The following is a 12455-nucleotide window of genomic DNA, read 5'->3' as shown; positions in this document are numbered from 1 at the left end:
TTACATATTAACATTGAAGGGAATCTCTTTAAATTTTAATTTTGAAAGCTGCAGTGTTTCATTCTTATGCAATCTAAAAATTCTGGCTGTCACAACTTAGGCCCAAATATCAAGATAAAAATGGAAAAAATATCAGTTTATCATCACCATGCTCTTAAATGTACTGCTGGTCAGTATTTTCATATTGATGATAAAACACTGAGATGATGAACTGTGTTTACCCAACCTGTTCGTTGTATTTGCTCAGCCTTAGTTAGTTATTTTGACACTTTAAATTTAACCTCTCCTAAACAGAAATGTGAATCAAAAATAACAGAAGCATTTTGACTTATTTGACATTAATCATTGACTATTTCCAAAGGCTTTTAATTTCTAACCCTGTGAGAATGGAAATAGTCTTTTTGTATATTTTTGGCATGACTTTTCATTCAATTAAAAAGTACTAAGTTAGTAAGTGTAAATTGGAGAACTTATTTAAGTAAGGATATATACTGTGAGATGAATAATATAAAATGTTTAAAATGGCTTCATATAATTTATCTTCTTCAATACAAGTTTGTCACATCCCCATTTGATAGCAAGTGGATCATCTCACTCACAGATGAAAATAAGAAAGCACAAGGCCTACTGAACACAACATAATTTCACAGTAGGTCAGCACAAATTTAAGCAGCACAGGTGTTCTATAATTGAAGTCCACTGGAAAAATGCACAGTATTTCACTCTCAAAAATGTTCACACACACTTCCATCTGGGACTTTGATGATCTCATAAAAATAGGCACCTCATTGAAAAGTAAAAATAACAAACACGAACTCAAAAATTAATTATCTTGAAAAATGCTTTTTGAGATCCCTAATATACTTAAGGAAACACAATTTGAATTATCTACATACTCCTCATCCTTTCCTGGAGAAGAAATGGCAACTCACTCTATTGTTCTTGCCTGGAAAATTCCATGGACAGAGGAACCTGGCAGGCTACAGTTCATGGGGTTGCAAAGAGGCAGACATGACTGAGCACACACATACAAATATTTTAATGAAATTTTGATTGGCAAACGATGTAAAGACTAAAATGTATCATTTAAATGGTGTGATATATTTAAACAACAAAAAAAAGTGTGAGATAGCTTTAATAAATCTTATAATCAAAATCTTATTTTTTTTAAGCTAAAAGAGTAACCCTTCTTCCTATGTAGGCTATGCTTATGCACATCTGTAATTGTTTTGTAATATAATGTTATTCATTGATTTTTTTTTTTTAACCAAAACTATGCCTACTCTTTAGAAAAGATAGAATTGATTTTCCTTTCCTGGAGCATTAATTTATTAGGTGTTAAAGGTTGTCAGTACTTCTTTTAAAACGCTGTTTCTCACAAATCAAAGATGAGATGGTTAATTATTAAATTACATAAGAACCTTGGTTTTTGAGATAGAAAACATACCTTACAAAATTATCAGAAAGCACAAAAAAGCTCTGAGTTTAGAAAACAGAATATTTCATTTGAATCAGCCCACTTAAGTGCTGTTGCAATAAGAGGCAGGGGTCATTGGTTTACTCAACCAATAGATTAATTCAATTTACACAACTTGAAGAGAAGGTGTGATGTGCTTTGCTTGGTGTTCACTTGGAATGATGGGCTAGTTTGAATTCTGCTCTGTGTGGATTCATCTTTATCTCCTTCGTCCATCCTGGCTGTTGGCTAGGTTGGCTCTTGGACCTTTCCGGACCTACAGGCTCTCCTCATCTTTGCTCATTTTCCTTTTGTAAGACTTTAATCTCCTCTCATTTGTCAGTAGGACATGACCCTTAGAGTAAATTAGAAATGTGTGATGTGTGCATGCTCAGTCATGACTCCAGGCACTCTTTGTGACCCGCCATGGACTGTAGCCCACCAGCCTCCTCTGTCCATGGGATTCTCCAGGCAAGAATACCAGAGTGTGTGGCCATTTCCTCCTCTAGCGGATCTTCCCAGCCCACGGACAGAACCCAGGTCACCTGCGTTGGCAGGCAGATTGTTTACCACTGAGCCACCCTGGAAGCCCACAGAGAAACCTATAATTATAATTCTTACAAACACTACAAGGAAAGTGTTCTAAGTTTATAGATAACATATTTTGCATATTATCCAAACCAAAAATGTTAAAAATTAGGTCCTTTAGACAAGAGGAGTAAGAAACAAGCATCCACATCTGGGGATTTAGGGACTTGAATGGCACACGTGTGCCCGTGTAACCCTCTTTACCCCCAGAAGCATGCAGCCTGGCTCGTCCGAGGTCAGCACAGCCTCCACCCTGATCTTATTCTGTTGTACCTGGCTGACAAGTTTGAGGGCTACATGCAAACAAAAGCAATCCTTCCAAGAAAATATGACCCATCCCTGGCGTCAGCCCCAGCCCACACTTGTTCCTGGGGTCAGATCACTTCCGCCCACTTACTCCCTCCTCACTCTGGTCCTTCCTCGTCCTCCCATCAGTAGCTTCCTTCTTCTCATTGTCCCCTTTCAAGCCAGCACGTCTGATAAATATTCACACCATGACTGAGCTCTCTTTAGTAGTGATCACATTCAAATATTTCAGTCAATACATATTTTCTCCCGAAACAAATAAGTTGTCAGAGAATAAATACTGTGGTTTACCAAGTTAAGAATCACATATGAGTTTCTACTGGGAATATATTATCTGTGTAAATCACAATTCCTTGAAATAGCAGCCATTTCTTTCTTTCTTTGCTCAGTACACTTATAGAGGACAAAAACATGTTTCCCAAGCAATAAATAATAGCATTAAAGGCAGTAAACCAATAGTAAAATAGCATCTGTTTTGGTACCCCTTAACCACCCAACAGAACCATAAAATCCCTATTAAACGGAACTATATTAAAGTACTAATACACCATCAAAAGAGGAGTGGAGGGCTTCCCACATTGATGGTGAAACTCAGCAGGACCTTGTGTGGCTCCTGGGCAGGAAAGCCTTTCTGTGCCCCCCATTTCTTAATTATAGGAAATAGGCTTCATTCAGCCTCCATGACCTTCCTTGAGTTCCAAGGGACAGGTTCAAACAGCTGCTAATTAGGGAAGGGAGGGGACGTGGAGACAACGGAGGAGCAGTCAAGAAACAATAGTGCGTTTTTTATGGCTGAGTAATACTCCACGATGCCACATCTTCTTTATCTAGTCCTCCATCAGTGGAGTGGTAAGTTGCTTCCAGGTCTTGTCTATTGTAGACAGTGCTGCTGTGAATGTTATAGTGCATGTATCCTTGCAAATTATGGTTTTGTGTATGCCCAGGAGTGGGATGTATGCCCAGGAGTGGGATTGCTGGGTCATAGGATAGCTTTATTTTTAGTTTTTTAAGGAATCTTCATACTAATCTCCATAGTGGGGGTACCAATTTACATTTCCACCAACAGTGTAGAAGGGTTCCCTTTTTTTCCACACCCCCTCCAGCATTTGTAGATTTTTTTGATGATGGTATAGCAGAAACAAACACACACAACATTGTAAATCAACTATACTCCAATAAATATTAATTAATAATAAACAATAATCCAGCCTTGGGACAGGTCCTGGTTTCCCCCTCAAGGGACACACACAACTATACCTTTGAGCTGCTCTGCAGACTCTGAAACCCCCACCAGGAGGGAGCAGTTAACTGTCTGCTGCCACAGGCACGGAGACCCCAGACCTGTTGGAACCAGAAGGTTGATGATGCTGACTCGCACTTACCTCACCAGCCACCAATCAGAAGAATGCCCATGAGGTCACCACACCCTCTCTGCACCATGACTAAAACTTCTCACTACCCACTCCAGGCAGGGACGCAGAGTTTTGAGGGCATTAGCCTGCTGTGGCCCCCGTTGCTTGGCAAAGTGGTAAAACTATTTTTTTCTACTTCACTCAAAAGCTCCATCTAAGAGATTTAACTCTGTATTGGGGTCCAGAGGCCTCATTCCACATCAACAGGGCACATTGCCAAAGAAAAGAGATGATAAAGTCATTAATGATGATCCGCAGGCCCTTGGACCACCCCAGCCCACACCTTAAACTCATAGCACACATCAGAGGAGCTCAGAAGGTGACCGTGTGGAAGGAATGCAGTCAAAGAAGGAAATAACTTAACATTTGCTTTTTCTCCCAGTTTTCTTTTGCAAGCAATTGGAAATATCTCCCCCTTTAAACTTCTGAATTAACTCTAACTGAACCAGAATTATCTGTATCAACTAGAAACTGAGCATCAGTACAGGCAGAGAGATATTTTAAAAATGGTGCTTGGAATTAGAAGAAAAACTTGACTGGAAAAATCCCTATTTCATAAGTTGCTGATCTCTCTCATAAAAGAGGAAAAGATAAACTGAGGTTTCTATGCCTAACAAAGATATTGTTATAAAAAATTAATTTAAATGTATTTAACAGTTTGCAAGTTAAAAAAATTAACAAACTTGGCTCACTATGAACACTTTGTAACAGTCAGACAGGAACCAGATTTAGTATATAAAAAATAGACTTCTTGATTCTTATGTGTTATTGTAGATATTTAAATGCAAAAGACTGTATCTATAAACCATGTCTATATTTAAGACTCAATAAAAAGGTGAAGATTCTTTTAAGCAGCATTTTTCTTCCTTCGTATAAAGCACAGGCAAAATGCTTTCAAAGTTTAAATTTTATATTATTAAATTTTTATTTTCTAACCAATCTAAGTAAATCTTCATCTACATAAAACCATTATAAAATGTTAAAGAAGGAATTCCTTAGTGGTCCATTGGTTACAAACGCAAGCTTCCACTGCAGAAGGCACAGATTTGATCCCTGATTGGGGAACTAAGATCCTGAATGCCATGCCACATGGCCAAAAAAAATGTTAAAGAATATTTTATTTAATATTCTCTTTTGTTACTCCTACAGAATCACAATTCTACTGCAAATGTGAGAGGGCACACCACTCCTTGTGATAAGTGTGTATTAACTCTATTCTTATATATGATATTGGAGTAGGAAACGGCATTGCACGCCAGTATTCTTGCTGGGAAATCCCATGGACAGAGGAGCCTGGAGGGCTACAGTCCATGGAATTGCAAAGAGCAGGACAAGACAGCGACTGCGCATGTGCTGACAGATTTAACATGAATTTCTGAGTTTAGTTACTTTCTCGTCTAGATGGAAAATCAGATTTCTGAACACATTTGTTTGGATATACTAGTGACACAGCCATGCCAGCTTTCAGTGGTAAGCTTAGATCTGCGGTATTTTCTGTATGCAACTGTGCTTAAGACTACCATTGTTCTAGGGAGTTGGTGTCAAGCTTCTATACTACATATGGAATAAAAAATTCCTCTCTGCAGTTCTGTGGGTATGAGAAATGCAGTGTTCTTATTTTTACTTTACTTCAAACACTGATCATTTTTGTGAGCTATCTGGGTGGTACAAAGCACTATGGTTCGAAATGAAGTTCCAGAACCTCTCAGATTAAAGCCAAGGAGTGCACTTTTTCTTTTTTTTTTTTAATATAAATTTATTTATTTTAATTGGAGGCTAATTACTTTACAATATTGTATTGGTTTAAAGACTAGGTCCTCATCAAGAAGGCAGCTTTAGCCATGAAGGGCTTCCATAGCCAGGTGGGCTTTCCTGGTGGCTCAGATGATAAAGAATACACCTGCAACGCAGGAGATGTGAGTTCAATCCCTGGGTGGGGAAGATCCCCTGGAGAAGGAAATGGCAACCCACTCCAGTATTCTTGCCTGGTGAATTCCACAGACAGAGGAGCCTGGCAGACTACAGTCCATGGGATTGCAAAGAGTTGGACACAACTGAGTGACTAAGCATATCCTAGTGAGGGGATAAGAAAGGACAAAGTTATTTCTGTTACTTCCTAAGTTAGTATCTCCTTGAACAAATTATTTAAACCACTCTGGCTAGTGAAGGCACCTGGCACGGAACTAAAATGTTGGGTGGGAAATAAATTAGGAATTTGGGATTAGCAGATACACACAATTATATACATAAAACAAACAAAAATTACTTACATATAGAACAGGGAACAATATTCATTATCTTTTAATTGTCTACAATGGAGAAGACTATGAAAAAGAATATATATGTATATATAAAACATATATCTATAATTGAATCACTTTTGCTGTATGTCAGGAACTCACACAACATTGTAAACCAACTGTTTTGTTGTTTCGTCACTACTAACTTGTCTGATTCTTTGACGACCCCATGGACTGTAGCATGCCAGGCTCCTCTGTCCATGGGATGGATTTCTCAGCTAAGAATACTGGAGTGGATCGCTACTTCCTTCTCCAAGGGATCTTCCTGACCCAGGGACCAAATCCACTTCTCCTGCATAGGCAGACTGATTCTTTATCCCTGAGCCAAATCAACTTCAATGAAAAAAATGTTAGCCTCACTTGATTAATCTGTCGCATTAGCTGACACACTTTAGATTTTAAAACACTATTGATCATTTGTTAATATGGGCATTCTTCTCTGCTGTGGGAAATCCATGGACGGACAAGACATTCTAGGAGGAGGGTGGGGGCAGAGCTTCTAGTACCTTTGCTGGCAAATGCTCATTCAGGATTGACTACTTTTCTGGTGCTGTTACAATATGACTATTTTGATGAGACATTTTTACCTCCAGTCTTATTCTCAGGTTAACAGCAGAAAGGACAAATCTCCTGACACATTATGGGACGTGTGGACACGTGTTTTAGAGAATTTTCAACAAGACTACTCAATAAAGATGGAATTCACTCCAACCTTATAAGGATGCAATCAAGCTGATTTGGGATTTATCAATAAATTGAGCATAAAACTTTAAGACATTTGCTATAGAAATCATTATGCTCTTTTAACAGTTGTAAACAGCTTCAGTTTCCTTAAGAAAACCCATTTTGGAAGCCCTAAAGAAACTAGGATCCTTTATAGTTTATCTCGTTTTAATGAATTTAAATATAGTGATTTTGTCTTTTAAACACTAAACCTTTACTAACATGAGCAAGATTGCACCCCTGTGATCTGAGGATCTCATGGTATCTATTAGGATGTCTTAGTACTATTCTTTTTCTTTACTTTCCACTCAGAGGCATGGAAATTGCTTTAACATTTACACAGAAGAGTTCTATGCAATTTGTGGTCCTAATAGCTGCTTATTTAAGAAAAGAATAAAATTTAATTATTTTTAGTTTCAGAAGAAAAAATTCTCTTTAGTCTCCTTATAATGTTTGTCTTCTTTATAACACATTCATGATTATCTAAGAATAACTGGAAATTTGGCATACATGTTAATTGATTGAAGCATACAACTTACTTTGAAAAAATGGGTATTGCATAGTCTAAAGATTCAAAGGTCAGAGTCTAGTATCAATTTAGTTATTAAAACAAGCTTATCACAAACAATGAAGTTAGGTATTTCCTTGAAAAATGAAATCAGGATATCATTTATTTGTTCAGTAACAGGAGAAGGGCATCTCAAATATAAATCCTTCCGTATTTGTGGGGAAATGTCCTAGAGGTTTAAATATGACATATCACTGTGACTTCAACTCTATTAATGATATATGGACAGATCTGGGTACATTTAAGACTAGTTAGGAGGAACATAAAAACAACTGGATGGGCAAAATACCTGCACTGCAGAGTGGTCGTCCTCAGACGTGTGTGTGAGAGAGAGACAGAGACAAATACTGAGAGAGAGATGGCAAAACAGCAAGACAGAGAATGAAACAATCTGTACTGCAGAAAATGAAGCAGTACAAAAATAAACAGGTGAGTATATTTCCCAGCAAGAGAAAGGAACCTCTTTTAAAAACTCCAGGTCCAGAGATAAAGGACCTGGGAGCAGAGGTCCCCAAACCTTTTGGCATCAGGGACCAGTTTCATGGAAGACAATTTTTTCCACAGATGAAGGGTGATGGTTTCAGAATGACTCAAGCACATTACATGTTTCATGCACTTTATTTCTATTATTGTTACATCAGCTCCACCTCATATTATCAGGCATTAGATCTCGGAGGCTGGGGAGCCCTGCCAGACAACACTACTATTCATATTCCCTAAGCCTGAGCTTTTCCCCTAAACGTAGAAGCTAAAAGATGGGCCTGTGATAAGTAATATTTAAATCTGACTTTATTGTTGTACCCAAGATTCTGCGAATTCCTTAATTCATTCTAATTAAGGAATTATTTAATTCCTTAATTCAATCTAATTACAGCTTGATTTCTCAGAGGGAAAATATATGACCCTACCGTCTCGAGTTACTTTTTGATTATTATCTTCTCTGGCTACTGCATGGCTGGATGACAGCCCAGGGACTTCCTGCATTTCAGTTCTCTCTGCAGTGAGTACTGAACATTGAGTAGATCTGATCCCACAGCGTTTACACTGATTGTGGAGACCGACAGAGGAGAGAGACCACTCACCCCGGATGTTGTGAACGGACTCACAGCATATGTTCACAGTGATGCACCTTTGTGATTCTTGTATTCCAGTCGCCAGGAAGGGTTCACGTTTCAGACTCCTTGGGTTTACAACCATAAGATGATTGCAGAAAAATTAAACACTCTGCAGCCAAGTTTTTTCCTGAAACGTTCTGATACATAATTATCATCACCAAAAAGTGTATTTTCAACCCTGTATATTCTTTATCGAGTGCTGCTTAGAATGTTTTTCTTTTTGACAAATCCTCTTTGCTTCCCTAGGAATCCTGATTGATGTTGAGATGGATGCTGACAAAGGAAATGGTACAGGGGTTCTTGTCTTGGTGAAGAGACCAAGTCTAAGCAAAGGCAGAGAAAACATCTTGACAGTCCTTCTGCTTCTGCTGTCTCTTCTGGTCTCTGTACCTCTCTTTTCTACCTCCCTAACCCTGAACTCAGATCTGTCTCTCCTGTTATTACATCTTTCTGTGCAAACTCAGACACACACTTCCAGGGCATTAGAGACTGGCCTCTGTGAAGTGTGCAGTGTGTGTCCAGACAACAGCTTCAACAACAGGAGTTGCTAAGTGCTCTGTCTGCTGACCCCATGCCCAGCATCCTTTGCATTTATCTTCAGAACCACCCTCAAAAGTGACTCTAAGGACTTGGGAAGGCTAAGGTTTCTGAAGGGGAAACACACAATCACAGGAGTGCAGCTGTGGTCTAACCACGGCAGAACGAGTCCTGAGACTCGTGCACAAGACCTGTGTGCCCCCCACCACCTGCAGACCACCACCTGCTCCCACTCCGGTGACTTGCCTGCAATGTGGGACTCAGCTGGGGTCACAGGCCAGAGGGACTTCCTGGTTTGCAAGGTTTCCAGTTACTCAAAGGTATCTTTATCATAAAGCTACTGTTTTCCTCTTTAAATTAAATTTGCTACCTTTATTTTTTAAGTTAACAGTCAGTGATCAATCTGGCTGTGCTTTTGTGAAAGAAAAAACTTTTGGGGGGTTAAAGATATAAAACTAAATATAAACCACTTTTATAGACACTGGGTGAGATTTTTATCTGTTTGGGTAAGATTTTTTTAAAAAAATTAATCCCAGTTGTGCAGAACATAAAACCTGAATTTGCTCATGCTGACGTTACATGAACTTGAGCTTGCATTTGGTTCTGCAGTGATAACTTCATTGCACAAGGCTTGTTGCATTTGACCAGTCAGAATCTCTGCCCTAATGAAACTGAAGACATCCTAGAGGTACTCTGAGACAATTTTTAATTCACCTTTAAAAAAAGCCTTTGATGAAAAAATTGGAATTTCCGTATTAATCTCTTTGAACTGCATATGGAGACTGCATACAAGCTTATTCCTACTTTTTTTTTTATACAGACAAAACTCTAATAAGGGGGTATATTATGCACTTTTTAGAATGTTTTTTGAAAATGCTTTAAAAGAACTTTCATGAATTGAAGTGTTATTGAATTTCTGATCAGTGATACAAAGAACAGTCAAGATATATGCAAAAAAAGAAGAAGGACCTCTTCAGGACCTCCTGAAGAGGTCCCAAGATGGTCCAGTATTATCAGACAAATGAGATCGCAGTGAACAGCAAATGAGGCAACTGTCCATTGTAACAGAAAGAAAGGGGTATTTGTTTTTAAAGATTTTTTTGATGTGGACCATTTTTTAAAAGTCTTTATTGAATTTATTACAAAATTGTTTCTGTTTCACATTTTGGTTTTTGGCCTCCAGGTATATGTGATCTTAGCTCCCTGACCAGAGATGGAACCTGCACCCCCTGCGTTGGAAAATGAAGTCTTAACCACTGGACCCTCAGGTAAGTCCCAAGATGGGGGCATTTTTAAAGGTTTCCTGGTTATTTTAGAGACTTTCTGCTTAAAAACTCCTACCGTACTCCAAATTGGACGAGAATGCCCTGCTCAGTGGGACATGGGCATGAAGAATTTTGGAGACCATAACACTTGTCCTGACACCTGAACAATATCGAAGTCTTGCTTCTTATCTTGTTCGAAGCACAAGTAGAAGCCTTTTGCTTTCCTTTAACAGAAGTATTTTCAGCCTTACTGATGCAGGTATGCTAAAAAAAAAAAATCCTTTTCTCTATTAAGGACTTCCACTGACATTTGGTTTCACTGAGTGCATTAAATTTGTGTTAAAACACAACTACCCTTTGCTGTTAATCAAAACTGAAGTGAGGGACCTCAGATGCAAAAGCATATTTTTTTTGAATCAAAGACTCCTAGGTTTTTTGCAGCTCTCACTCCAAGTGATTATTATTATCATTATTTTTTAATTTTGATAGAAGACCTTCCGTTTCTATAGCTGGTACCATCAAAATGCACTGGTCCTTTCACCTCCAGAGCAAAGAAGTAAACAATATTCATATAGGGGGAATACAGCTTAAGCGATTCCCAGAGTATACAAACATTTATTGGTACAAAATCTGCAACAGGAGTTTTTTCTTGTTAAATTTTTACAGTGTTTTCTCAAATCTTCAAAGCTCGCCCTGATGGTTTACTGAAGTAACTGAACTGCTCTTGAGTTGTTTTATATAGGACATCTTATCTTTCTTTCATTACTCAGGCTGTGGCTTCCTCTTCTATTCCCATGAAATCCATGTACACACTTTAGAAGCCCTCCTGAACAGGCTCTGCTTCTAACTTTCACAGAGCCCTTAGCACCATTTGAATACGAAAGAGATACTGAATAAAAAGCTTTAATCTCTTGTCTGTTAGGCTGCTTTCTGGCCTCTCTTCATCTCCTCCTGTTCCAAGGGCTTCTCTGTGAGAGGCAAGTGAACACGCTTCTTTTGGAAATGAAGTGTAATGCACAAGAAGATGCTTTCGGCTGGGCCGAGATGGGAAAGCCAGAGGCTCTTGGAAACCAACCCCCAATCCTCCCCTCTGTCAAAATTCAGCTCCATGCATGCACCACTGGCTTGTGTTTAAGCCTTTACAGGTAAAAGATTAGTCAAAAGCTCGCTCCCTGAACAAAAATCATTCAATCGGCAGAATGTTCAGGAGTATCAAATAGGCCCTCCACGTCCAATACTGCGGGGCGCTCCCCTCCGATACTTCTTCCCCTCCGTGAGCTGGAACTGCTTGAAAGGGTTCTCTGTTCTCTCTCTCTTGTCAATTTGAATGCCAGGAAATGAGCCCCCTTTGTGAGATTAATTAATAGCAGGAGCAGATCGGCCCGAGCCCCAGCGCCACGCAACCGAGCTGTAATTGCTACTTTGTGGAAAGGAAAGGAAAAAAAAAAAAAAAGTTTGGGTTGCAGTTTAAGAAGAGGGTTTAAGGAAAGTTCTTTGAACTAGAGGTCTCAGTGCACTGGATTAAGGCAAGAAGCAAGGAGGCCTTTGAAGTTGGCTAAGAGGTTTTGGAAGGGAAAAAAGTTGGGTGGCGAAGGGGAGCTGGCAACATCAAAAGCAGTCGCTTGCTCGGCCTCTCACCTGCTTGGTTTCAGAACAGGGACCCCGGGGCTGGAGGGCAGCGTGGCGGGTCCCCACCCCGGGCCGCAGTAAGGGGTGGGTGGGCAGCTGTGCATTCGGATGCGTGGTTCACCCTGGGCTGCAGCGCCTGGGCCGTGTACAGTGGCTCAATCAAGGTGGGGACGCTGTGTGAAAGGGTCGGGACAGCACACGCCAAACGCACTTAAAGACTGCAAAACGGATTCCTCTCATTTCTTTCCTGCCACCCTCTCTCCTGAGACTTTAAAGACGTTTTTCAAAAGTTCTCTGCTTATCGCTTAGCCCTGATGTATTGATAAAGAGGAAAAAGAGAAATCATATCCATACCCTGTCTAGAAATAAGAATTAACGAGGGCTGTCTTCTCAACAGGGGCAACACCGCCCCCAAGGGGGTGAAATTGATTCCTGGGGCTGAAAGAAAATTTTAGATTTTCTGCGACTTTGTAATTCTAGGAAGGGCCACAGTGCATCCACAGATACACATCTTTGCTAATAAAACTCCATTGAGAAGGGCAATTAGAAACAAAAT

This window comes from Bison bison, unplaced genomic scaffold (assembly GCF_000754665.1).
Source record: "Bison bison bison isolate TAMUID 2011002044 unplaced genomic scaffold, Bison_UMD1.0 scf7180017864508, whole genome shotgun sequence".
NCBI lineage: Eukaryota > Metazoa > Chordata > Mammalia > Artiodactyla > Bovidae > Bison > Bison bison.
This window is presented reverse-complemented; position numbering follows the sequence as displayed.